At 45.3% G+C, this 24,824-nt stretch overlaps 1 protein-coding gene and 1 long non-coding RNA gene across 9 annotated transcripts in view; one reads left to right on the top strand and one right to left on the bottom strand.

Annotated features, from left to right (window-relative positions):
- SGCD (sarcoglycan delta) overlaps positions 1-24,824 on the bottom strand; it is a 431,589-nt gene that overhangs the window by 368,265 nt on the left and 38,500 nt on the right. For 6 of the 8 annotated variants that reach the window (XR_012654342.1, XM_075056999.1, XM_075057004.1 and 3 more), the window contains exon 1: positions 7,911-7,978. The exons of 1 other annotated variant lie outside the window; for it this stretch is intronic. The gene's annotated coding sequence lies outside the window, so the exon portion shown is untranslated. Of the gene's footprint in view, positions 1-1,328; positions 1,462-7,910; positions 7,979-24,824 lie in introns of those variants that run through there. One more of the 8 variants, XM_075057000.1, reaches the window with a different exon arrangement.
- LOC142044341 (uncharacterized) lies at positions 8,126-23,619 on the top strand. Its single transcript, XR_012654297.1, has 4 exons — positions 8,126-8,268; positions 11,165-11,536; positions 18,296-18,376; positions 23,393-23,619. It is a non-coding gene; the product is annotated as an uncharacterized LOC142044341 (long non-coding RNA).

The following is a 24,824-nucleotide window of genomic DNA, read 5'->3' as shown; positions in this document are numbered from 1 at the left end:
TTCATCAAGCCCTCTGAATATTAAGCAATTCATTTTGACTTAATTTGGACAATTCAATTTCACCCATCCTTTCTCCCCTTGAAAAATGTGAATTGCTGCCTAGGGAGAGCCCGTTTTAAAAGTTGACTTGACAGGAAGTACTCGGATCCTTGGGCTTTGCACCCTTTCATAGTCCGACATATACTTCTACCCGACTTTTTTGCCTTTTACATATTATACCTGAGATTCACAAACGCTAAAGCAAAGACACTTCAACCAGCGTTCTTAACGCTGCAGACCAAAACGCCTCTTCTGCGGTATTAGCTACTCCCTACGAAGACCACCGGAAAATTGAGTGCATTGTCAATACAACCAACAACCCTGGGAAATTGTGTAATACTTAGGGAAAGGAGCCTCTCACTGAAAATCCATTACTTTCTTCGAAAGTTTTTCTTACTGCCTACGTTTTCCCAAGAGGAAAAAAAAAAAAAAGAAATAATCAACGCAAGGAGCCCTTGAGCTCCACAGCCTCTCGTGGAAGCAGCACCTCGCACCCAGAAGCCGGCAGCTCCAAGAGCTTCCCCCAGCGAAACCCAAACCCCGCGCCGGGGCCGGGGCTGAACCCGGCGCGGTCGCCCACGGCACCGACCCACGGCACCGACCCACGGCACCGACCCGGGCTCGGGGCAGCCCCCCCCGGCGCCGGAGCAGCCGCGGCCGCCGCACCTGTTGGTTGGTCGGTCGGTCGCCGACCCCCGGTACCCACCAGGGTAACCCAGCCGCATCCCGGGCGCTCCTACACCTTTTTTTTTTTTTTTTTTCCTTCCCCCCCCATTCAGCCAAATTTCTGCTTGTTTTCACCTGCTGCTCCCGAGGTGCCTTATTCCCCTCTCCGCAGCCCCTCGCACGCCGTTACCGTTCAGCCCACCCCCACCAGCAGCATCTCCGCGGCGGAGCCCCGGCCGGTCACTTCCTAAAGTCCCTTCCCCACGGCCACGGGAGCCTCGCCATCCCCCCCCCTCCAAACCTCGGCCGAGCCTTCCGGAGGACCAGCACCATCCTCCCGCAGCAAAGAAGCCACTTTTCCCACCGGGAATGCCAACCCCGCGCCGCGAGAAGGGGATGAGGGGAGGGAGCATGGCGACCCGCGCCCGGGCTTGGGGGGGGGGGGAACGGGACGAGAGAGCCGAGCGACCCGTGCCCGGGCTTGGAGGCGAAAGGGGGGGGGGGGGGACGGGACGAGAAAGCCGAAGCGCCGCGGCTCCCCCGCGAAGGGCAACACCGGCCAGACCCCGCAACTCCGCCAAGTCAGGGCTAAGAGCCGGCCGGGTTCTCCCCGCGGTGCTCACCTGGACGGCGGGGACGAGCTCGGGGCAGAAGCTGGAGCCCCCCTTTCAGGAGATCATGTCGCCGGGCGCCGCCGCGGCGGCCGGGGAAGGGGAGGGGGCGGCGGGAAAGCGGGGCCGGCGGCGGAGCGGCTCCTCCGGCAGCGGGTGGGGGGGGGGGGGGGCGAGGCGCTGCCTCACGCCGCGGCGCAGAGCCGCGCCGCCTCCCACACGCGGCCGCGGCGCCCCGGCCCCGGCGGGGGGCGGCGGCGGGGGCGGGCCCGGACCCGGCCCCGGCCCCGGCTGCGCCCGCCCCCGCCCGCGCCTTCCCCCGGACCCGGCCCCGCCGCGGGGCGCCGCACCCAGCGGCAGCGCCGGCGCCTCCGCTCCCATCAAACGGCTTTTTTTTTTTTTTAATTCCCCCCCACCCCCTTTCCCCCCTCCAATGTCTCGTTCACCCCACTCTTCTCCTTTTTCACCCCGCTTTCCTCCCCTTGCCTCATTTCTCCCCTTCTCGCCATCCCCTCCCGTTTTCCCATCCCCCCTTTTTCACCACCTCCCCCATTCTCCCCCACATTTCTTTCCCCTTCTTTTTACTTTTTTCCCCCCACATTTCTTCCCCCTTCTTTTTACTTTTTTTCCCCCCACATTTCTTCCCCCTTCTTTTTACTTTTCCCCACACACACACATTTCTTCCCCCTTCTTTTTACTTTTTTTCCCCCCACATTTCTTCCCCCTCTCTTTTTACTTTTCCCCACACACACACATTTCTTCCCCCTTCTTTTTACTTTTTTGTCCCCTACATTTCTTCCCCCTTCTTTCTACTTTTTTTTCCCACCTTTCTTCCCCCTTCTTTCTACTTTTTTTTCCCACCTTTCTTCCCCCTTCTTTCTACTTTTTTTCCCCCACATTTCTTCCCCCTTCTTTCTACTTTTTTTCCCCCACATTTCTTCCCCCTTCTTTCTACTTTTTTCCCCCCACATTTCTTCCCCCTTCTTTCTACTTTTTTTTTCCCCCACATTTCTTCCCCCTTCTTTCTATTTTTTTTTTTCCTCCTCCTTTTCCCCATCCCTCTCCCCACCAAAGCCCTTTAGCAAAGGCGATTGTGCCCAGCAGCCGTGCGGCCTTTCTCCAAGAAGATGGCCAGGGGCTGGGGGACGCAGATGGCCCCCGGGGGAACTGGCCACAGTAGCCACAATGTGCAGCACACACACCCCACATATCCCCCTCCCCAGGACCTGACCGGACCCAACCCAGGCATGGCACGCACAGGAGGGCAATTCCAGGGCCATCCTTCCCTGCCGCCCTTGGGAGGGTTAAAATAAGCCAGTGAGGTCTTACCAAAGGATCCGGCAAAAAATCAGGGAAGCGAGGTTTATTGTTTTGTTTAATCCCAAGCAGCCTGCCCTGCTTCTGGCTGCACTGAAATACCCTCAACATCCCAGCCCTTAGGTCTAGCTGGTCCCTGAGTGCCCAACTGCAAAGCATCGCCGAGGCAGCAGGCGCTCAGCTCCCCAACATGTTGTACAAAGGCTTCAGGACCAACATGGTTCATTTTCCCTTTGAGTTTCACGTGTTGGAGATGGGATCAGTGGAAAAAAAAAAATTTCTGCTTTAAAAAGTGGGTTGTTTTGCCACTATATGCAAATGCTTTGGTTTTACCAGATGGCAATGAATGCTTCCCTTCCACGTTTTAGTCTGGAGCTAAGGATCAAGGTAGAAAATTGAAAGAGTTTGCAATAAGCTTAGTAGCTACTGACTGCTGTTTGCCAGGACAGGTTATATTTGTGTTCATGGAGAACTTGCCCATCACGTGCCCGCTTGCTGCTCTTCCCTTCTCTCTGTGAGCCCAGGCCCCCTGCTTCCCTTAAAATTCCAATAAAGCGCCAGGGTTTGGTTCATCCCAGGTCTGTAAAAATCAGTGCCCAACTATATGACATTAAGCAGGGGGTACAGTTAAAAAAAAAAAAAAAAACTAAGCTGAAGATGTTATCCTGTTTCAGATCTCCTTCCCTCTCTCCAGGTTAAGGGCTTGGGTTTTTTTCTTTTCTGAGGAAGAGGAATGATTACTGATGAACCTTGGAACAGCTTAAACAGAAGTAAGGATACACAAATCAGAGGGATCGCTTCTGTCAGTTTAATTGAGTTGTTACTACTAGACTATATAAAGTTAATCATTGGCAGAATAGAAATTTGATTCTTACAAAAGTTTACCAGGAGTTGGTTGGGGTCTTTTACTTTGTGACTCACCGAGTTGTTACTCTGCCACTGAACCTCACTATCACTAAAACAGCTCCAGGTAAAATTAAATGAAGTATAAAAAAACCTGATTAACTAGCAAGAAGTTTCTTCTTTTCCAGCTCAACATCACACAGTTTGGAGGCCTAGTGAAGTTGGTTTTTTGCCCATCTAAAAAAACTTGCAAACGACAGTGAGTGCTTTTGAACAGTGCATGGGAAGCGCATGAAGGTCCTGCTCTGTACAGGCGCCTCTATACATGCACTCCTTCTACATGTTCTAGCTTATATGGAAATTTCTGTGTCTCATCTCCAGCTACAAAAAAAGTGAAAGTACTGAAGAAATTTCACAGACTGAAAGAAAATAAAAGCACATCAGCAAAACTTAGAAGTATCAAGCACCATACATTTCATCAAGTCAGGCCAGCAATGAATTTGACCTATGGCTCTTCGGGGTTTTTTTTGTTATTCTTTTAATTTTTAGTACTTTCCTGCTGCAAATTCATGACAGTTGTTGTCCTTTGTTCGCACTGATTTGCACTGTGCACTGGATCCAGTTGGCCAGCAATGGCAGGAAAAGCTAATTCCATTCAGTTACCGGAAAAAAGCAATAAAAGCAAATATGTTTCCCTAAGGCCCCAGCCCAGAGTGATGAAAAATCCAGACCAACAACCATATTTTGTTAAAATCGGTCTTAAGTGTCATCTCTTCTCCCACAGAAAGATAAAAGTAGAAAAAGAGTATACTAGGCAAACTGAAATATAAATAATGGACCCTTCCCAGCTCTAGCAATTGCATCCCAAATATATCCCCTAGCTGGGGAAAGAGTGACAATCTCCACCCCAGAACTGGGCAAGCCCTAATCACATTTCAGTTGTGCCATGAACGCAAATGCCGTACGGCCACAGCTAAGGTTATTTAAAGTTATGGGGTCAGTGACAGCAGCAGCTGCTGCTCCTGACCTCAGGGGAATCACAGCTCTGGTTAACTCAGACTCCTGTCCTCCCATTTCTCACCGGGACTTACTGGGATATGAGCTGTTCTTCGAGCTGCTGCAATGGGTTGCCAGTGCTTTGCTGACCACAAGCAGGAGTGTGCTGCAGGGGCAGAGGAAAAGGCAGCACAGGCAAAGATAAAGTAACTTTTCTTGTTGGAGATGACGCTACTTATTTTCCCTGCCTTTAGAAATGAACAGCTGCTGCTCAGGTTTGCCAGCACCCAGCACTCAAAAACTACGAGCGAGAGACTCAGAAATAGGATGATTGTCTGTAAAACAGTCTGATGTTGGGGAAAAAAAAAGCCTCTTTTTATTTGGCTTGTGATTACTAAGTCTGCAGGGATCCTTTTTTTTCCAAGCTTTTTCCTTAGTTCTTGAGGAGCAGAGATCCACTCTTTTTTTTTTTCTTTCTTTTTTTTTTTTTTATATGAATGCTGGGATTCAAACATAATCAACTAATTCCAGGAGCTGAGGCTTCAAGATAAAAAAAAAGTATACCATGTCGCAAAGCTCACAATGCAATCTCATTGCATTGGCATTGGCAGCCGTTCACTTGGCTCTGGAAATAATAAAGTGGGAGACTGAAATGACAAACAAACCGGAGATCCAAACCAAAGTACCACCAGGGAATGCAAAGCAGATGGCCAGCTAAAGAAGACTAGCCCAAAGAATTGCTATAGTCTTTGCAGGAAGATTACTGACAGCATCCACCGTGGTGGCCTCCTTCCTATGAGCTTGCCTGGTGTGGTTTGCATCTTGATGTCCTTGTCATGAATTATTATTAAGAGGAGTAAACAAGCTAGAGAGTCCTCTTAATTGCAAATCACGTGTGCGCCCTCTAATAGCAAACAGGGAGATTCAAGAGCACTGGAGAGCCCACACAAGGGTGAGGAACAACTCTCTATTTCTGTGCCATCTTGGGCCTATATTGCCTTAACTGGTCATTTAGCTATCACAAAGATAACATTGGTGCGTGCTTTCAGGAAGAATGCTTTCAGCATGCTTCTATTAAAATGTCTGCTTTGTTTCAATATGCCATAATATTATTTTGTCAAGAGAATTTATTTTAAAGTTGCAAAATCAAGTCTGTGCTAAATAGGAGCTGGCACAAATGAAATTAGATTTTGGGAGTCCCCATAAATATGCAAGTGTGAGTGTATGAAATCACATGTAGCAATTCATTTTCAGAAAGAGGAAAAAACCCTAAATTATATTGTCTTCTGTCATATCCAGTTTGCTCAGCAGAAGAAAACACATGAATATCAACAGTGACCATTAAGCAGTGTGGTAAAACGCCCTGCAGAGCTCCGTCGGGACTGATCCTTTCTGCTTACCCTAATCAATACATTGGTTTACCAGAGAAGAAAACAATTATCGTGGAGCAGGCTTCAGACTGCCAACCCCAGCAGATTCTCTCTGCTGCCAAATAGGATTTCTCTTTAGTTTATGTCCATCCCTGGCACTTAGCAAAGCTGACCTGTCTTCTTGTGCTGCTAAGCATATAGCCATTTTCTTCAATTTTCACTCCTTTTAGCAGTCCAGAAATATAATGTTTAACACCGACTAAAGCCTACATGCTCTCTTCCATGGCCATTCACAGGGATCGGGATTTTGAACTTTGGACTCAAAAGGAAAAGTTTTTCCACAAGCACCTGGAGCTAAATCCTGCCCGCCATATTTGTGGGTGTTGCTCCATTACCTGTCGGTTTGAAATAAGCAGGATTTAATCATTTGGGGATGACAGTGAATTACAGCCCCTCGTGAAGGGATACAGCACTCCCGTCCCGCTCTCCCAGCCCGTCTGCTCACAGGCTGGTGCATCACTGGAGCACAGCCAGGCAGCCATAGAAATGCGATGAGCGAATAAGGTCTTCCTTCCCTATCAGCCAATAAAGATAATTACACAGGCCAGCATATATTAATTTGGGCTCAGTCCTTTTCCCACTCAAATTAACGTCGGTTTTGCCATTGAAGCCGATGTTAGCAGAAGCTGGCCCAACATCAGGGAGCTAAAATTAAATTGCTTCTGCTGTTTGCTGGTCTCCCCCCTTCCCCTGTACCAGCCAAGGGAGTTGCTGGCCCAGCCGGGAATCGGTACCAATTCAAGGAACAGCCCGGGCATCCAAGGCACGCTGCTGACGGGCTCTCAACACCGGCTGCCGGAGCAGCGAGAGCCCCCCGATGATCAAAGTCACACCATCTCCACCCCCCCAGCACCGCAGCCGGGGTCCTGGGCGCGCTCACCCCTTGGGAACATATTTGCTCAAACCAGCGCTAAACGAGGGCAGGGAAGGAGACACGCACGGAAAAATCTTTATCCAAAGGGGTGCGGAGTCAGGGGACAGCAGCTTTCGGTCAGGATGCCCACGCGTGCTCAGGCGGGTGTGCGACGCACACCGCTGTCCTCAGAGACGCCTCGTGCGGGGCTGTCGGACTTTTTATCCCATTTCCACGATGCAGAAGTCGCTTGTTATCAATATCGGTGATGCCACTTGAAAAATCAGAGGAAATCCATCACAGCCCGTGAGGTTATTCTGGTGTAACGAGCAGCCCTTGTATCTCATTTTTCAGAACAGAGACTCAGCCCTTACGTCTCCATTTCTGTGCTGCGCAAAGCCACATACGTGGTGGCCCAGTGCGAGGCTTGTGGGGCTTTTCTGCAGTCCAGCAACTCGCCGTCTCCTTGCATACACGCAGGAGTGGATGCACGCAGATACACACACAGACATACATCTATAATTATCCTCCACAGTATTCCACTGAAACAGTATTTTTTCTTTCAGGCACTAGTCTGCCTATCAGAGTATACAGATACACAGACATTTACCAGCACGGCTGAAAAGCCTCCTCAGCGACATTTCCATGGAGCACACGTAGCACCCTGATTTGCACATATCTCGGAAATACAAACAGTTCCTCTCTTTTCATATTCTGCTGCTACAGTAACTTTGCAGACAACTTTGCTTACTGGACTTGTATCATGGTGGGTGTAACTACCAGCAATAGCTTGCCTGCTACTTGGAGCAGAGTCACATGCTGTGATTGCTCATATGCTGTTCAGATTCTCTAACAACTGAGGGAGAGGAGAAACGAAAGAGAAAAAGAAAAAAAGGCAACTATTTCTAACTGTGGCACATTCCTTTGTTGTCTCTGCCTGGGCTGCAAATGCTCTCTGTTACACTGATTTCCTTGAACTGGTCAATCCCCACCCTGTTTCCACAAACACGGAAAACAACTGTTTATAATTCCAAACTCCCAGCCTCATGCCAGATAACATTTGCCGATCAACTGCCAAGGCAAGCTTCACACAGGAAAAAAAGGAAAGAAAAAAAGAGGGAATGGCAGATTAAACAGATCAGCTCTGATTCTTACCTTCAGAAGCAGACTTCGTTCAAAGCCCACAAATACTTTTACTTTGCTGGAAGTCTCTGAACTATTTTTAGCTTCCCTCGGGGATGCCATATAGGGAGAGCAGCCCCCTCCCTATCATTACTAATCTGCCTAACGTAACAGCAGGACACCTGCTGCTAGTGAGTCATGTTTTGTGTGAAGCTAATGGTATATATATAGGCAAAACATAAAGACAATTGCTTATTTTCCTCCATACCCCATGGGTTGTTTGTGTCTTCCTGTTACTCCAAGCAAATCAAATCAGTGCAAAGAAGACAGTGGAAAGAAGACAAATACACAGGAAAATTCGTGTTTTCTTCAGACCAGAAGCTCTGGAGAGGTATAGCAGAATTATGCTTGTTTATGTTTGTGGCATGTATATACCTGTGTGTATACATATATCTGCACTTTACACATGCACAGAGTGAGTGTGCTCTTGCAAGCTCCTGCTCTGGTACATGGTTTTCACTGAAAACATAGATGGAAATTCAATGATTATAAATCTAAAGCTCCATCCTGAACCTGTCTTCCCTGCTCATGCATAGTAATAAAGAACAAGCATGGAAAAGGGGCATATGTAGGGGAAACTCAGGTTTATAACCTGCTAACACAGAGAAGAGAAACCTACCACATATTCCCCATATAAGCTTCCAGGTAGGAGGGAGAAGTAGCTTAGTGGTTGTACAGTGGCTGTTAAACATCAGCTGTATTCCCCTTTGTTTGCTTCACAGCCATTACTTGCAGTGACAAACATCCATAGAGCAACCCTTTGGTCTGTGCTAGGAGCCTGATTTAGCTCTCCCCCTCAAGCCATGCATTTCATCGTTATGGGCTGCACTTCTAAACTTTTGAGAGCTGCAGTAAAGAGCTGCTAGGTTTGGTTTTGTGATCTCTGGAAGATCTCTCTTTTATTCCTTTCCTCTCTCTCCTTTTTTATTTTTTTTTTTTCCAAAATGTGAAAATTGGGTTATTTCTGTCTTTGAAGAAAGGCATTGTCCTCATCCTCTGCCTTGGGCAATACTTCCATTCATGATGGATACTGGTACTCACCCTTCTTAACCTTAGTTCACCCTACTGTCCTTAAATTCTACAACATAGTCATTCTTACTAAAGACAATGGTAAAATGTCCACCAACAGCAGTGGAAATAGGATGGATGCTTACAGGAAATGCTAGAACATCTCACGGTAACCTTAATGGTCACGGCCAGACTCAGCATTAGACATTGCAGCACATGAAGCCATACCCTGACTGATAGAACCACATAAACCTGTCTCTTCCCCCCATAGAAAAACACCTAAAGTATTCAATGGATAATGAAAAACTTCCTGTAGGTTTATAAAACCATCATATTGAATGTATTGCAGGAAAATTATTTTAAAATATATGTAAAGAAGATACCTCTGTTCCCAGAGAACTCTGAAGATTTTCAAACAGATTTCTTTAGAGCCTTGCTTCCCCCCACCCCATCTCCTTCTTCTGTTGAACTGGATGAGGAGTGCTAGAAACTAAGGAACTCTCCCAGCCTGCCTGGTTCCCCTTCTCCAAGAGGGGCTGGACTAGGCTGCAGTAAATGGCCAAATTTTCCTTCTTTGTGCAGCTTAGGGACACGTGCTGTGTAAAACCCCTCAAACAATGAATGAATCTCCTAAAAATTGCCCTTACAAACATTCTGGGCTCTCTGAACAGAGTTCAGAAACATATATCAAGCCCAGTAATTTAAAATAACCCCTGGCAAATCAGCATCTTACCACTTAAAATGACCATCTGCCAAGTCCTGAACGTATGGGGGAAAGGAAAGGCAACATCCCCCAAATACCAACCCTGGGTCTTCTCCACCAAATAAAGATATAAAAAAGCAAGCCAGGGGTCTTTTCCCTTCTATATCCAGCTGCTTCTCCAGGTTGTGCTGTAGCAGAAGCAGGAGGATTTCAGGCAGGCAGACCCTGAGGCATTTGCAGTTTTCGGAAGGAGCGTGTCAGTGACCCACACGCTCTGCAGTCCTCGATTCCCCCCTAGTGACCAGCACACTGAGGGTATTGAATCAGCTGTAGCCTTCGAGCTCAACAGAGCTGCTGCATCTCTTAAGCACCAGCAGTAGATCTGGCTTTGCTCTTCAAGAGTCCTGCTGTCCTCTCCGGTGCCAAAAACCCACCCAAAACCCCCTCTTCACGCCCGCCTTCGTCGCAGAAGGACAGAAGTAACCAGCTGCGACAGGGAGAGTTAAAAACCGAGCATGAGGGTCAGTTCTCCCCTGCCTTTCCTCCAAAGATAGCTTCAGCGTGCCATTAATATATTAACTAACACAGTGCCTTTGTATGCCTGCTAAACAAAAAAGTAGAAGCAGAAGGGAAAAAAAAAAACCCAAACCCCTCGGCATGTCTGCCTTGAATCCCAATTAGAAAAGAATTGTTTGCCTTAATTCTAAATGTATTTAGAATATGGAGCATATATTTCCAAAGGATGTTTTGTATTTACAGCGTGTCTGTCTGGTTATACTGCTGCAGTGTAATTGTTTTCCTGCTGAGAATTATAGCAGTGAAGTTACTCTGGGTACGATTACAGCTAATTATAGTTTCACTTTGGAATTTAAAGGCTCCCCTGCAACACTCCTTCCTTCCCACGTAGAGGCACTGGCCTTGGAGCATGTTGTGACTGCTGCCCGTAATTGTAGTAACTGAGGTCCCTAAGGTCACTGCTAGCTCCGTGACGTGCGGATGCGTTTGAGGTTTCGTTGCTAGAGCTGGGTAAGTCATTACGGTAACTGTATGAGGGGAAATCTATAAAGAATACCCTGCACCAAGGCCAGAGCTGAGACAGTCTAAGCCAAAACTTTGCTAGGTCTGCGCCTGGGGGGAGCTCGACTGCAAGAAGGCAGCAATCCCTGCCTGGCAAGGTTTGGGGAGCCAGAGCACTGCAGAATTTGTATCCAAATGGGGGATTTTTCACAAAGAGCAGTTATGTTCAGGGTGGTTAACAGCTGAAGAGCGGGGAGACGTTCACTCCTGTGCACAGACTCGGCACACGGCGACTGCTTCAAGACCAGAAACAGCCCTACAGCACGGGTAAGGTGGCACAGAATGGCTGGGCTAAGCCGTGGTGAATTCATCCACTGCTCCCTAATGGGAAACACTTCTTGACATTTTTCATAACTGTAGTTGTTCCTTTTGCCTCTAAATCTTTAAAGCTTGATACTAGAATCAGGTTTGCATCATAAATCTCTTCCTTCTATCATAGCTTTGCCTGTCACTGCTGATACTCCCGAGCAGAGAGCTGAGCCCCGGCTGTGCCGGAGCAGCCCAAGACAGCCTCGATGTTAGTTCAGCACAAACCATGTTGATGGCAGTGGAGCGATTCAAGCACCTGAAGAAATCCTGCCAAACCTCTGCGGCCGGACGGGGCAGAGCGCTCCCGGGCAGCCCCGTCACTCTCCCTGCCCCAGATGGTGCAGCTACAGGAACAAATGTGCTCTGTTGCTGAGCAGCACCGTGTGTTTCAAAACTAAACGTCAATGAGCTTTCCAGATGAAAACGTTAAAAATGTATAAGCAACAACTGTCGCACACGAGGGAGCTAATAACACTGGTGGGGGTTTTCCATTTGAAAACAGGTAAGATCATTTTTAATATCAGTGTGTTCATATCCAGTTATAGTTTCATCAAGGTGAAGGCCAGGAAGACTCATTAGATCTTCATTTGACCTTATAACAAACCATTGTATTCTACCCAGCTATTTCTAATTGAACAGAGCTGTAAGTCCCAAGAAAGTCGATAGTGGAGAAAAGCAGCAAGTCTTACTCTGGAGCCATGAAAAAGCAGAGAATCCTCTTTTTTTCTCTTGATAATTTGCTCTAATGACTAAAATCACCTCCCAGTTAAAAAAAAAACAAACCAAAACAAAAAAACTCCCACCAAAACCCACACCTCATTTAATGATACCTGGTTCAGCTTCCAGATACAGGCTCTTCTTTCACTTTTCTCTCCTTTTACAACAGAATATTTTCTTCCCAGAAACAGACTCATGGACAAAAAAATCACCTCAGACCTTTTTTTGGTCAACCAAACACACTGAGCCTTTCAGGCCTGCTTTTGTAAAACATTTCCTTAGACCCTCAAATAGTTTTAGCCATTCTTTCCTACCCATTCTCCAACTTCTTCATATCCTTTCAAAGTTTCCGCACAGTATTTTGCTATTTGAGACCTGGTTTCAGCAATGCTGCACGTAAAAGTAAAATCGCCTCTTTTCCTGTTATTCACTACTCCCTTGCTTATATATTTAAAGGCCACATAAATTCCTTTTGTCAGGTCATCGCAGTGGGATCGATGTGCAGGGGCTTTTCGGAGCGCTGCTCCCTTCACCCCAGGAGCACCACCCGCCCTCCTGCCCTTGCGCAGACCAACGTGTAGTTTGATGGATTCCTCGTCCTCTGTACCGAAAGATTCGCCCTCCCCAGTGCCAGTCTCCTTTCCTCTTCACTGCATACCGCTCTCTTGATCTTTGTGCTTGGCAAAAATTTTTTATCTTGTGTTTTGCTACAGACCATTGATACAAACAATGGAGAGCTTTGGTACTTATACTTAACCCTAATGTGCCCAGAGACCACAGGTCCGTTCAGGCCTGATTCTCCATCGAGAGCTCTGTTCTTGCTGAGCTCTGTCAGGTACTTCGTAATCCATTTAATGTATATTCTAATGTTACTGAATAGTGCTAATGTTTAATCAGCACGCTATTCAGTGCCAAGTCAAACACCTTACAAAAGTCTAAATGCACTAAATTTACACTATCGTTTTTGTCAACCAGACATGTAATATAATCAGAGAGTGAGAATTAGGTTTCTTTGATAAAGTTTGCCATAAAACCCTCTCGTTTAGACTACTTACTAATTTACTTTTGCTTCAGCTTTTGAATTATTTAACCCTAAATGATTACGAACTAACTAGCTTGCTTGAGTCTTAGGAAATACTTCCTCCTAACAACCTTCTCTCTAAAATTGATATAGACACATTTCATGTGACAGGGTGAGAATTAGCTTATTCACAAGGCAGCTCTTTACTCTCAAGGAGACTGGACTGAATTTGCTCCCTTTTGGAAGGTTTCACAGGTAAACTGGGCTTCTATGGGGCCAGATGCTTAACGCAGGGGCACAGTGCCCTGTTCCTCTCAGTACCCCTTCCCATCTGCCCTGCTTACAATGCCTCACTAGCACTTGTAAGGTAAACAGACAAACAAAACCAAAAATCTTCTGTATAATTTTCTCTGTAAAAGCTCAGACACAACTTTACCAAAAGGGAAAAAAATGTGACTTGGGGCATTTCTGTAGGCACCTGGCAGCACACAGCCATTGCTGCCCATGAGCTCGTGATTTAGGGCCCCAACTATATCTACTCTTTAACTACATTAGTACAAAGCTAGACCCATAATTTTATGGGCTGAAGGATGGTCATGTTTAGGAAGGGATCCAGTTGCTGAAAGGATTTTTGTGCCTGGTTTCTACATAAGGTCCATCCACAAAGACAAAAATTTCTTTGTACCAAAATCCACCTCTTTTTGTTGCGACCAGTTTATTTGAAGGAGCCTAAAGGTACCTGTGAACCTCATTCCCTTTGCCCGTTCCCCATCCTACTCTATTAAACAAGTTCATTTTGTCCTGCCAGAACCGCTGTGGCCTACCTTATCAAATAATAACGAAACCTCAAGGAATTCAGTGGAGAGCTGTGTGTTTTGCACATAAAGACACAACGGTTTCTCAGTGCTCCTGCTGTTATTCAGAAATCATGCAAAATGAAGCTGAGGCAGCGAGCAAAGCAAAGTACAAAAGTGAAGCCTTCATACTTCATGAGCATACCTCATTTGCTCTGCTGTCAGTAACTCAAAATCCCAATGAAAAGAGGAGGGGGGTGGAAAAGAAGACATAAAAGAAAAGGAGTAATTATATGCAAGCCACTAGATTTATCACTTAGCTTTTGGCAAAATATTGACTCCTGAATGATCTTTGTCAAATCTCATAAAAAAACAGCCTCCAGGTGATGAATCTTGCCACAGGCATTAAATGGGGTGCTGCTGGGAAAGGAAAAGAAGGGAAATGGAAAAGAAGGCTTAATTTTAATTAAGTAAACTACTGGTGTCTGCATTTGGTCACAGCTTTCATGATTTGGAAAAGTAGGATGCTTGAGGGCTCGATTTTTGTTTGTTTTAAATATTCATGGCATTTTAAATGTCTTCTGTGCTGGGCTTGGTGGACCTGATGGTAAATGGCTGAACCAGATCTGACGTTCCCTGCAGTGAACAGCCTCGACAGCAGCGCAGTCAGCTCCTAAGGACGCTCGGCCAAAACCAAAGATCGGAGCAGAAACTTACAGTGAAGGCTCTGCCGGGACCCCTCGTACATGGAGCTGAGCGCACTTATTGATTTTGGGAGGGAGACGGATGAATGTACAGCATGTCTGCATCAGCAATCCAGACATTTTGGACTGGTTTTGCGTGCTGACATTTCACTATGACCTGGGTTTTTGCACAGGCTTTGACCCAACTATTGACTCTAGGAAGGACAGTACTACAAACAAGGGGTAAGCAGTGGGGAGGAAGAAGAAGAAAGTATTTGTTATCTAGAGCAATAATTTATCATTTCCAGACAGTACGGCAGGATAAAGAATAGTCTCATGGATAAAGAATTGATTTGAGACTGGGAGAAACAGGTCTGTCCTGACCTCAGCTGCTGGCTTCCTGGCAGATCTTGGACCTGCCAAATAGAGATGTAAAATGGAAAAAATGCTCCCTGCCCCAGGTGTGGTCAGAGCGGTGGTCCATGCCATACTGACAAGCTCTACTGCAAAGCCTCAGTTAAAATTCCAGGGAAGAAATTTGCATTATATAAAGTAACCTGGATTGTTCATCATTAAAAAAGTGCCATAAGCGATGCTGAGATATTCCACACACAGCCATTTCCAGTTTCACTCGAATCACTAATCAACATTAATTCAGCATTAACTTAGGACTCGATTTCTTCACTCAACTCATGTTGGCATCAAGCAATCCACCCAATAGTCTCTCCCTCAGACTCCTTTTTTTGGAAGTGATTTTTAAAAATCACTTTAAGTGATTTAAGAATACTCCTAAATGTCAGCTGCAGGCAGGAGAAGATAGTTATTGGTCTGGTTTTAGAGAGAATTTTTGGCTCGGTTTCTTCTTCCTACCCTGCTCATCACTGATGTATTTTTAAATGAATCCTAAAATACACACCAGGAAACTCTATTAAATAAAAATCATGAATGGCATGCAGACTGTGCTATTACTGTGCATAAGAAGATAACAAGACTCAAGAGACTGCCCTTTACATTCTGCTGCTCTTGCTAACTACAGATCTGGCCCAGCAAACGCACACGTTCCATGAAGAAGGGAGAGTGCCATGAGCCCTAAACAATACGCCTGGAAAGAGGCTGGAGGAATAAGAGATCAGAGAGATAATTGGGATGCCATGAGCTGCAGCTCTCTGTGTTCTCAATTAACTAAGTGATTGGACATGCACAATCAGAGATCCCGAACGCATCGTTTGTAGGTTATCAGCGATATCGGACATCAGATGGAGCGACGCTGGACTCCCCCTGCCAACAAACCGGAGGAAAGAATTAGAATTCTGAAAGCTTTTTAAAGCTAGACTTTCACCTCAAGACACAATAAAAGAAAAGCTTTTAGATCATTCCTGGCAGAGGCGTTGGAAAGCTGCCATGCTCAGACAGAGTAACTATGGTAATCCATATCAGGTTGCAGAAATCATCTTTAGCATACAGTCTTTTAAGCCCTCCAAGAAGCTTTCTTCCTAATCTACTTAAAAATAAAAAATAAAGGGTGTTTCAAGGTCAAACAGTACCAATAATGGGATCAAAGACACTAAATGGGAAGCAGGTCGAGGGTACATGTCCCTGGGCACCAACCGCTGTCTCTGCGAGGAAGGAGAGCTCTGAACCGAGAGGCAGGAGCTGGGCAGGGGACCGACATCCCTGCCTCGTGCTCTGCATTGCCACCTGAGCTCCATCATCTGTCATCTGCAACGAAGACCGCACGATTAAGATGCACTGCAGAAAACCTATGCTTAATTGCCTTGATGGTTAGGTGATTGAGAGCTGAATACATTAGTGTGTCAAAATTACTGAACACAAAGGCCTTGATTCTGTTCTCTTCTGTGCCGGTGTAAGCGATGCTCAGAGTTCGCCTTTGTGGGCATCTGAGGTTTGCTGGAGCTTATTTACATAGGCACCTCAACCCTCAGTGACACTCCAACTCTAAATATTTGGGGCTGCAGGGTGCCTGGTCTAAAGGAATTCGATTCTATTGTTCACTTAGGCGGAATTGGGAGCGTAGAAAATCAAATTCCATTATTTTAAAATTAGTTCAAAATTAAACTCCACTACTTAGATGCCCATACTACACGTAGCCCAAACGTTTGCCCTGCTTCACCCTGTTGGTGTGCGCAGCAGCCTGCACTATCATCTGTTCACCTTCATGAGTATTCCTCAAGTATTTGAGGGATCCCTGCACCTCTCAGAACACCACTGAAATTAAGGGCAAATGAGTATCATTTGGAGCTGGACCCAGAATGGATCAAGAAGAGCAAATGTGGCACAGAGGCTTTTGAGGGAAAAGGCAACATATGACCAATAAAAAGTCTTACACATTGAAATCCCAAATGGCTGTACCGTAGGGAAGATATATCAGACTTCCTCGAGCCTCTGCTGCTTTACTTTGCTGCTTGCTGAGCCAGACACCAGCTTTCCCTCCTTGCAAAGATGTGAACTTCTCTGATGAGCCCAACACAATGTCAAAACTGAAAACTGTTCCATATCAATCTTATGCTAAAGGGCCAAAATCTCAGAGATCAGGCATCTATCACTGAATGCATGCTCACACACATTCTTTTTTTTTTTTTTTTTTTTTTTGAGGGGGGCATGGATACTTCAACTGACATTTTCCTAGTTATGGGGCTGGTTTTTCCTTTCCTTATATGCAAAATGATTGTACTTGCATGCAAAAAGCAGCTGAATGCTTATCTGGCTGGTCTGTTCATATGAATACAATACAGGGCAAACATCTGTGTTTTGGGGGAAAAAATAAATAGATGTCCAAAAAAAGCATGCAGGCAAAAAGCCTCAATAATGATAGACACAGCTTTGGAGATGCTTTGAAAATCAGGGCTAAAATATCAATTTCTCTTGTTCTGTGTTGCAATGACAAGATGCTGAATTGCTATGATTTCAGTAGTCCATAACTTAATTTTATTTTGTTTGATCTAACAGTGCTAAGCATATTTCTTGGGTATGTGTGAAACGTTATACTCGTTATACATTAAGGTGGTTTTAGGTCTTATCACTTTTCTGTAATTTGATATTAGAATTTAGATCATTCTCCTCCATTCTCAGGTGCAGTAGCTGGGGGAATCCCTAATCTGCAAGTTAGAAGGGAAAAAAATAATTATGTGCAATTAGAGTCTCCAAGAAGAGGATCTTTTTATGGGACTGCAGAGTTACAGGTGAAGGACGCTCAATTATGTCCCCCAAACAGGTCTAAAAAAGTTACTGGCAGCACCCAGGGTACAGCAGGAGCCAGTAATTTGAAGCTCAAGACATGTTGTGCACAATGTCATTTCTTTTTTATTTCTGCTATGATCTCATACCGTTTTCAGGAGCACCATTCCAGTTCCTAACACTGGTTTTGTGCCCGCACCTCTGCGCCCGCTCCCTGGGAGGCAGGGAAGACCCAGGGGTGTTGGTGCTCCCACGACGAGGGAGGCAGCAGGAGCACGGATTGGGGAGCATCCTTCGTGGCTGACCTGCCATGTGGCAGAGAGCAAAGCCAGGCTCAGCCGTGGATGCCCTAGGAGAGGATTTCACTCTCAACTGCAGTGCCCGCTTTGGTCTCTTTTCTTCCAGGATCAGCAGCTACTGGGTACAAAGCAGCAAGTGGAACCAGTTTCAAACTGATATTTGCAAATATTTAATTTGCACGTGCAAAGTGGTGCTAGGCTTTGGGTCATCTGCCCTTGATTTTTTTGCCTTCTCCTTGGACATAGCTATTGACACAGGAAGAAGTAGGATATGCAGTAATTCATTCAATAAAAAAACCTAATAAATCTAGTTCATAAATTAGGCCTGCAATGAAGACAGATCATTGCTCTTCAGCCATTTGCATAGCACCCTGCTGGCCTGCCTGGCTGGTTTTTAGTTTAGGGAGAATATTCACGATCAGTCACCCAGTGTGCATATGTTGATTTGAAGACACTGAATTATATCTTTAGAGGAGGTGCTGGCATTTATGTATCTTTTGTAAATATTCCAGAGGATTATTTATTAGATTCAAAATTATTCTTTTTTTCCAGAGAGAAACTGTCTAGATACATCACGGTGAACTTCAAGATTTGTGGATACAAAAAAGAAAATTTATAGCTCTCTTTTGGCAGGTAAAACCAGCAATGATTAATGATACATCTTCCCATTTGTATGACAAGTGCTGTCTCATCGCGAAAAGCCTTACAAGACCTTTACATCGTACTCATTAGCTTTTTCCAGAGCACCTCACCCCTGTTTGCATTTGAAATGGCCACGCAGATCCTACTGAACCACAGCCCAACCCACAGTGGGTTTTTCCCACCCTTCTGTCTACAGAAGCGAGTCTGGAGCCAGTAGTGCCTCTTTCGTTTGTTGGTGTTATCTGCCCCCTTTACCACGTCCATATACCCCTTACCATATACCACGCTCCACAACCCAAGAAGATGCCTCATCTGCAGGAGGAGGAGATGACACCAGCCCGAGAACCACGAGAAACTTCATTAGCCAGTGATGTATCATACTCATCAACTGCAATCAATGTGGCCACAGGCAGCAGCAGGGGAGATGAATCATAGAATCACAGAATAATTTAGGTTGGAAAAAACCTTCGAGATCATCGAGTCCAACCATCAGCCATGTCCACTAAACCATGTCCTGAGGAGAGAAGCAAACCAGTATGTGGTCAAAAGTCCATATCTGCCACTGCTCCCCCAGCTGTAGGGCCCCGAGGTGGCAGGTTTCTCACCACCTCTGTTCTGCAGAGGGGGAGATGCCGGGTCGGAAAGCTGCTGCGAGCTGTGCCAAACAGCAAGAATGTGAAAATAAAGATGGTGATTGCACCTGTGAGCGTGGGTTGGAGTTGCCACGCGTCGTAGGCACCGACTCTGCTGCAGCACACCCAGCTGCGGAGCAGCAGCACGTCCAGTGTCTGTTGGCAGCAAGCCACAGTTCCCATGGGAGGGGATGAAGAATAACACCTTTCCCATAAATGAACTTGGCTTATTTTTGTCATATGAACATTCTATAGCCCACACGTTGGTGGGACATGCTTGCTAGGGCAGCTCTGCTGGTGGCTGCTGAGCAGACTACTTGCAGGAAGACCTGTGTATCCTCTCCAGCTATTCCTTTCTGGGTCTGTGAGCACTCTGGGACACGGCTGTACAATAGTGCGGTGCCTGGCTGCCCAAAATCTTCCTACGGCCTCCTCCAGTCCAGTCTCTACATAGGTCTCTGGGGAAGAGGGCAATACAGGCAGGAGTGCAGATATACAGAGTCCCTCTGCAAGAAGGCAAGTACAAGCACTTTCATTCTTCCCCCGAGCAGTCCCTTGTACACACCACCACAAAAAAAGGCAGGCATGGAGTGTCAATGAGTATTTAATTAATAAGTTAAATAATAACTACTCTGCTAAACTGAGCATCCTTTGAGGAAATAACATCTAGGGAACAGAAGCATGAATGAGACTCTAACTGTCAGCTTTATGGATGTCTGCTGTTGGGATATGGCTCCTTCAGCTGTGATGGAAGGAGCTAATACTTTGGGAAAGAGATAGAGGAACCGATGCACACGTTTCTTGTATGCACATTTTCCACCTGGAAAATGTCTGTGAAGATACGGTCTGCTACACTGTGTCTCTGGCACAGGAGGGAGAAACAGATGGAGAGATCGTCTAAAACCTTTTGTTCTCCATAGTTAATAACCTGGAGCTCTTCTAATATCTAACATGTGTAGGTTGGCTTCATCTCCATGTGCATGCTCTTCAGAGGAAAACCAACTACATTCACCAGTCGGCTAATACAAAAATGTGTGACTGTTTTACAAAGAGAAACAGATAAGCTCTTAAAATTGTTGTGTCCTTTACGAAATGCTGTTTACAGCAGATCTGTCATGAACATCAGTAACTCACCAAGCCGTCTTAGCGCAGTACAACATTTTAGTGCCAGCGAAATTGGGAATGAAAGCAGCCACATTTTGACACAAGTTTAGAAATTAGGAAAACCTTTCTTTTCTTTTTTTTACAACTCACGCACATTGATCTGTTCTAGTGGAAGACTGCAGTGCTTCTGAACAAAGACTTTTCAGCACACTGTCTCATGCTCAAAATATAGCACTGGGCTTATTTGGAATTAAACAAAATTTTGAGATTGTTATGTCTCCCATGAAAGAAATGTCCATTTCAGTCCAGCTAAGCAACAATACAATATTGCTGGTGGAAATTTCCTTCCTACCCCCTGCAGAGTTTGTTGCACACTCTGAAATACATGATTTCATTATCCTTAATTTACCATGCAAAGCTACAAATAGCAGTGGCCATAAAACTATCCATCCCTTGTTAAAATGCAGCTGGAATACACACCGTCCTATGATAGTGGATTCCAGAGGAGGACTTCACACTGTGTGAAGAATCACAGTCTTACTCCCATCCATGAAGAGCAAGTTAGACCAACTGACATGAGGCAGTCAGAGCATCTTCCCAGCTCTTGGCAAAATGTACCCTTCAACAACTGAAACAAAAGTCTTTAGCTCCTAGAAAGTCCTTATCTAACACTGGAGCCCATGGCTCATGGCAGTGAGACTTAGATGCCCAAACGAAATTTAAAAATTTTACCATTCACCATTAGGAGTTGCCATGGGAAGCCAATGTTGTTCATTCAGTCTGCAGCTCACAATCTCCTGTTCATAAGTCATCTGCTTCTCTATGACTTAGAGGGAATACAGATTTTTCTTGGGACACCAGGACTCAAGGGAATTACCTGTAGTTAAACATCTGATTAATGGCTCATTAAGAATCAGCAACAGTGTTTATTCAGTCCCTGTCTGAGTGTGGTTTTGCAATTATGTGCTTTTGAGACTGCAGGTGTGTGAAATATTCATAACCCAAACGGAAAGATGATGGAAGTGCAGTTTACGCTTACTCAAGGGCTAGCTGTTCTGGATTATAAATATAAAACAGAAAAGCAAAAGTGCAATTATTACTCTGCCCAGGGAGTACCCGGACACTCACTAGACTCTTTACAAACATATTAAACACTAAATTTCTGTCCCAAATAATTTATTCTAAGTGGCAGAACCTTCTACTCCCCTCATGCCACCTCTGGTACACGCTACAACTGGATGCGAGGCAACATTCATAAAAGCAACATTCATCATCGGATTACTCACGTAGTAACCACTGCAGCCCGAAGGGTCTGTGCTCCTCTGGGGGCACATCAGGGGAAGAGAGAGGAGAAAGAGCGAGACTGACGGCGCTTGGCTGGATCTGCCTCCTAGGTTTCTGGCCATACATTAAAATCACAGTATTGGGGCTTTAATTCTGTTTAATGGTGAATCGTTCATTACCCTCATCACTTAGCTGACCCCAGAAGGACGCAGGGTTTGGCCACTTTCTCCTGCATAGGACGTGCTTCTGCCATTTGCTCCCTCAGCTCCAGAGCAGCTGCCACTTTTGACCACGTGCTTGGCCAGCGAGCAACAGGTTACCAGTAATTTTAAAATATGCAACCCTAACGCTCTAGTTTCGAAGATGAAACAAGGAACAGAGAGCAGGAGGAGGGGTGGGAGGCTGGTGCCTGAGCAAATATTGTGACTCAAGAAGAGTTTCCCATTGACTTCAGGTGGGGCAAACCCCCTTATGAAACAGTTAACTTTTCCTCGCTGCGACTGCTGCTCTAAGCATTAAGCCTTCCCTAAAGCTGCTTCCTTTTTCCTACTTTATTTTATGCTGTTGTTTTTTAAAAGGGTTGTTTCAGAATTCCTCTGGGTCCCATATATGCCGTGCTACCACCTTGCAGAGGCTCTCAGTGGTACCGTACAACTAAATATTAGTCACAGGAGAACAGGAATGGATAGCCAGGCAGAAACAAATCTAAAAGCAGTGAACCATCAAATGTGAGGAACACAGGAGGAAGCTGACAGATGAAGGACTGTGCAGAGTCCCTAAATCCAAAGCGCATTTCTGAAAGGGCACTTTCTTTCAAGAGGAGTATTTCTAATAGCCTCTCTCCACCGCAAAAAGGAAGGACTTATCTGTTTGCCATTGCTGATTGCCGAATATAAAGTGCTGTATATTAGCCTAAAAGAACACAGTCAAGCGCTTCCAGATGGTGGGAGGCAGCGGGGTGGCCACGGCCAGGCAGCGCCTGGTGTCCGCTCCCCACTCGCTGCAGGTAGGGTGCAGAGCTGGTGGGGGGCACAGCGTGGCCCTGGAGGGTCCCCTCACCTGAAGGCAGCAGCTGGATCTCCCCCTGCTTTCCCTTCTCTTCCCCAGGCTGAACAAACCCACAAACGTGGTTCCTTCTCGTGGCTCGTGGGCAGGAGTAGCCTGAGAGAGACACTGTGGATGGGCATCTACAGCATGAGCCAGGAGCTCCAGAGCTTCAGAGGGGGACAGAGGAGCCCCCAGGCAGTGACCATACTGAAGACCCCACAACTTTAGCCCACACACTACTATGATTTTTGAAAAGATGCCCAAACCTATTTAAAAATATATATTTAATGTTGGGAAACCCACCATGGTCTGTGGTAAGCTGTTGCAGTGTTGATTGCTAAAACCATTTGCCTTTTTTCTGTTCTGAGTGTTTCTCACTCCAGTTGCTAGGCTCAGACCATGCTGTGATGTCCTCCGTGACATCCAGGGGTCCTCTGCTGCCAGAAGCCTTCCTCAGTGTTAGTACTTGTAAGATCCCTCCCAACTCCTCTTGGAGAAGCTAGTGAGATGGAGCCACTTTTAGTTTAGAAGCTAGGACTTCTAGAACTCAAACCATTCTTGTAATTATTTTTTTTTCAGAAGCATTTCTAAATTTGTCACATAGCATCACAAAAATGGTCTGTCTTTATTTCTCTATATAGTGGTAATATCTGCATGCACTCATTCTTCCCCAGTTCACACATTCAAGGTTTCTGTTTAATTTCTCAGCCACTGCAGCCAGCTCACACTGAGTTGTTTATCATTTCAAAAATACAGCCACCTCAGCCAGTAAGCATGACCTATTTTCTTGGTTCCTGGACCTCATATTTTCTGTTTTTTACATGAGTCTGTTGCTCATTGGATCGAGATCACTCTAAAGAACTGATTTATTATTTACTAATCTGCTGGTTTTTCTGTCATCTGTAATTTTTGTCATTAGTAATTGGATATTTTCTTCTAGATCACCGATAATGATGCTCTACAACACTGAACCAAAAATAGATTGCTGGGCAACTGAAGAGAAGCAGCCACACTGAATATTGGTTCCCTGCTCCCAATTACTGTAATGTAGCTAAAATATCTGTAAAAGTGAAGGCCATTTTGAAGGCCCATTTAAAAAACTTTTGGAAAGCCTCCAAAATAGAATAAGGGAGACTTCTGCACCGTTGCCAAAAAAATAAAGCTTGAATCTGGTTGGTCTGGTGGTTTTTTTGAACAGCCTTTTTTTCATGAGAAAATACTTTTTAACTGTGTCAGGGCTTTTAAGTCCTGAAGGATAAAGACATAACAAAGGATTCATCCCATTATTGTCTTGTTAACTCTTTCCTATTGCTAGCATACATGCAAAAGTCTGGGAGAAAATTCTACTTGTTAAAATGTCTCTCATCCTTTCAGATTTGAGGGGAGCCACTGTTTATTCTCCGCTGTCATTTCTAACAAAATAAAGGAGAAAGTCTGGGGGAAAAAAACCCAACTCCCAACCTTCCATCTTATTGTCTTTTTGAAGCTGTATGTTTGATAAGTTCTAGCAATATCAAGTTTCAAAAAGCCAACTGTTTCCTTTAAGTTTGAACAATAATAGTTTCCTATTATAATTCGAATACTGGTCAGGCTTTTCAATCTACTGCAGAAAGGCATTCAAGGATGTGCCAAATGTTAAATGCTAGTATTATTTATTGCAGTATTGTCAGTGCTATTTATTTTTTTTTTTTTTAATAAAATAAATTAATACACAATGGTAGTCCCCAACCCATAGAGCTTCCACCAAGCAGCAACACCCAAGAAGTGGGTTTAGGGCACTGAGTTAGTGACAAAAATAGCAAGCAACCTGCAGTTCTTAATCAGTCCTGCACTATGAATATCTTCTGCCACGTGGCCAGGATATTTGTGATGTCCTTCTAGGAGAGACAAGCTTTGAAACAGCTTCAGAACAAGAAGAGGCTGAGAGAAGGATATGCTCATGCATTTGCTTGCAAGTATTTTATCTTTGTGGGGCCCAAAAGCAAGCACAGAGAACCAAGCTATGAGCAGTCTCGGGGAAACCACATATTTAACTTTAGGTGTGTACTTGTACCCAGCTAAATCAGGGCTCCTGGTGGCTTGTCTAACTCTCATTTTTACCACAGGGACTTGTTGAGTTGCTCTGCCATTTGCAGTTCTCTTGCTGCCAGAGAGCTTCTTAATACATGAGATCTTCCTGAGATTGATACAGAGAAGGTCATATGCTCTTCCTCAGCCCTGTGATTAATGTTATTCAAGACTTTAAAAAATATATAGCAAAAGACAATAATTGTCAAAGTTTAGGTTTGTGTCTAGTGAATTCATTGCTACCTTTAGGACACAATTTGCCATACCTCTGATAGAATAAGACAGCCTTGTAAACAAAAGAAACT

Source organism: Buteo buteo, chromosome 24, assembly GCF_964188355.1.
Source record: "Buteo buteo chromosome 24, bButBut1.hap1.1, whole genome shotgun sequence".
Lineage (NCBI taxonomy): Eukaryota > Metazoa > Chordata > Aves > Accipitriformes > Accipitridae > Buteo > Buteo buteo.
Note: the sequence above shows the minus strand (reverse complement) of the source record. Positions and strands in the feature narration are given on the sequence as shown.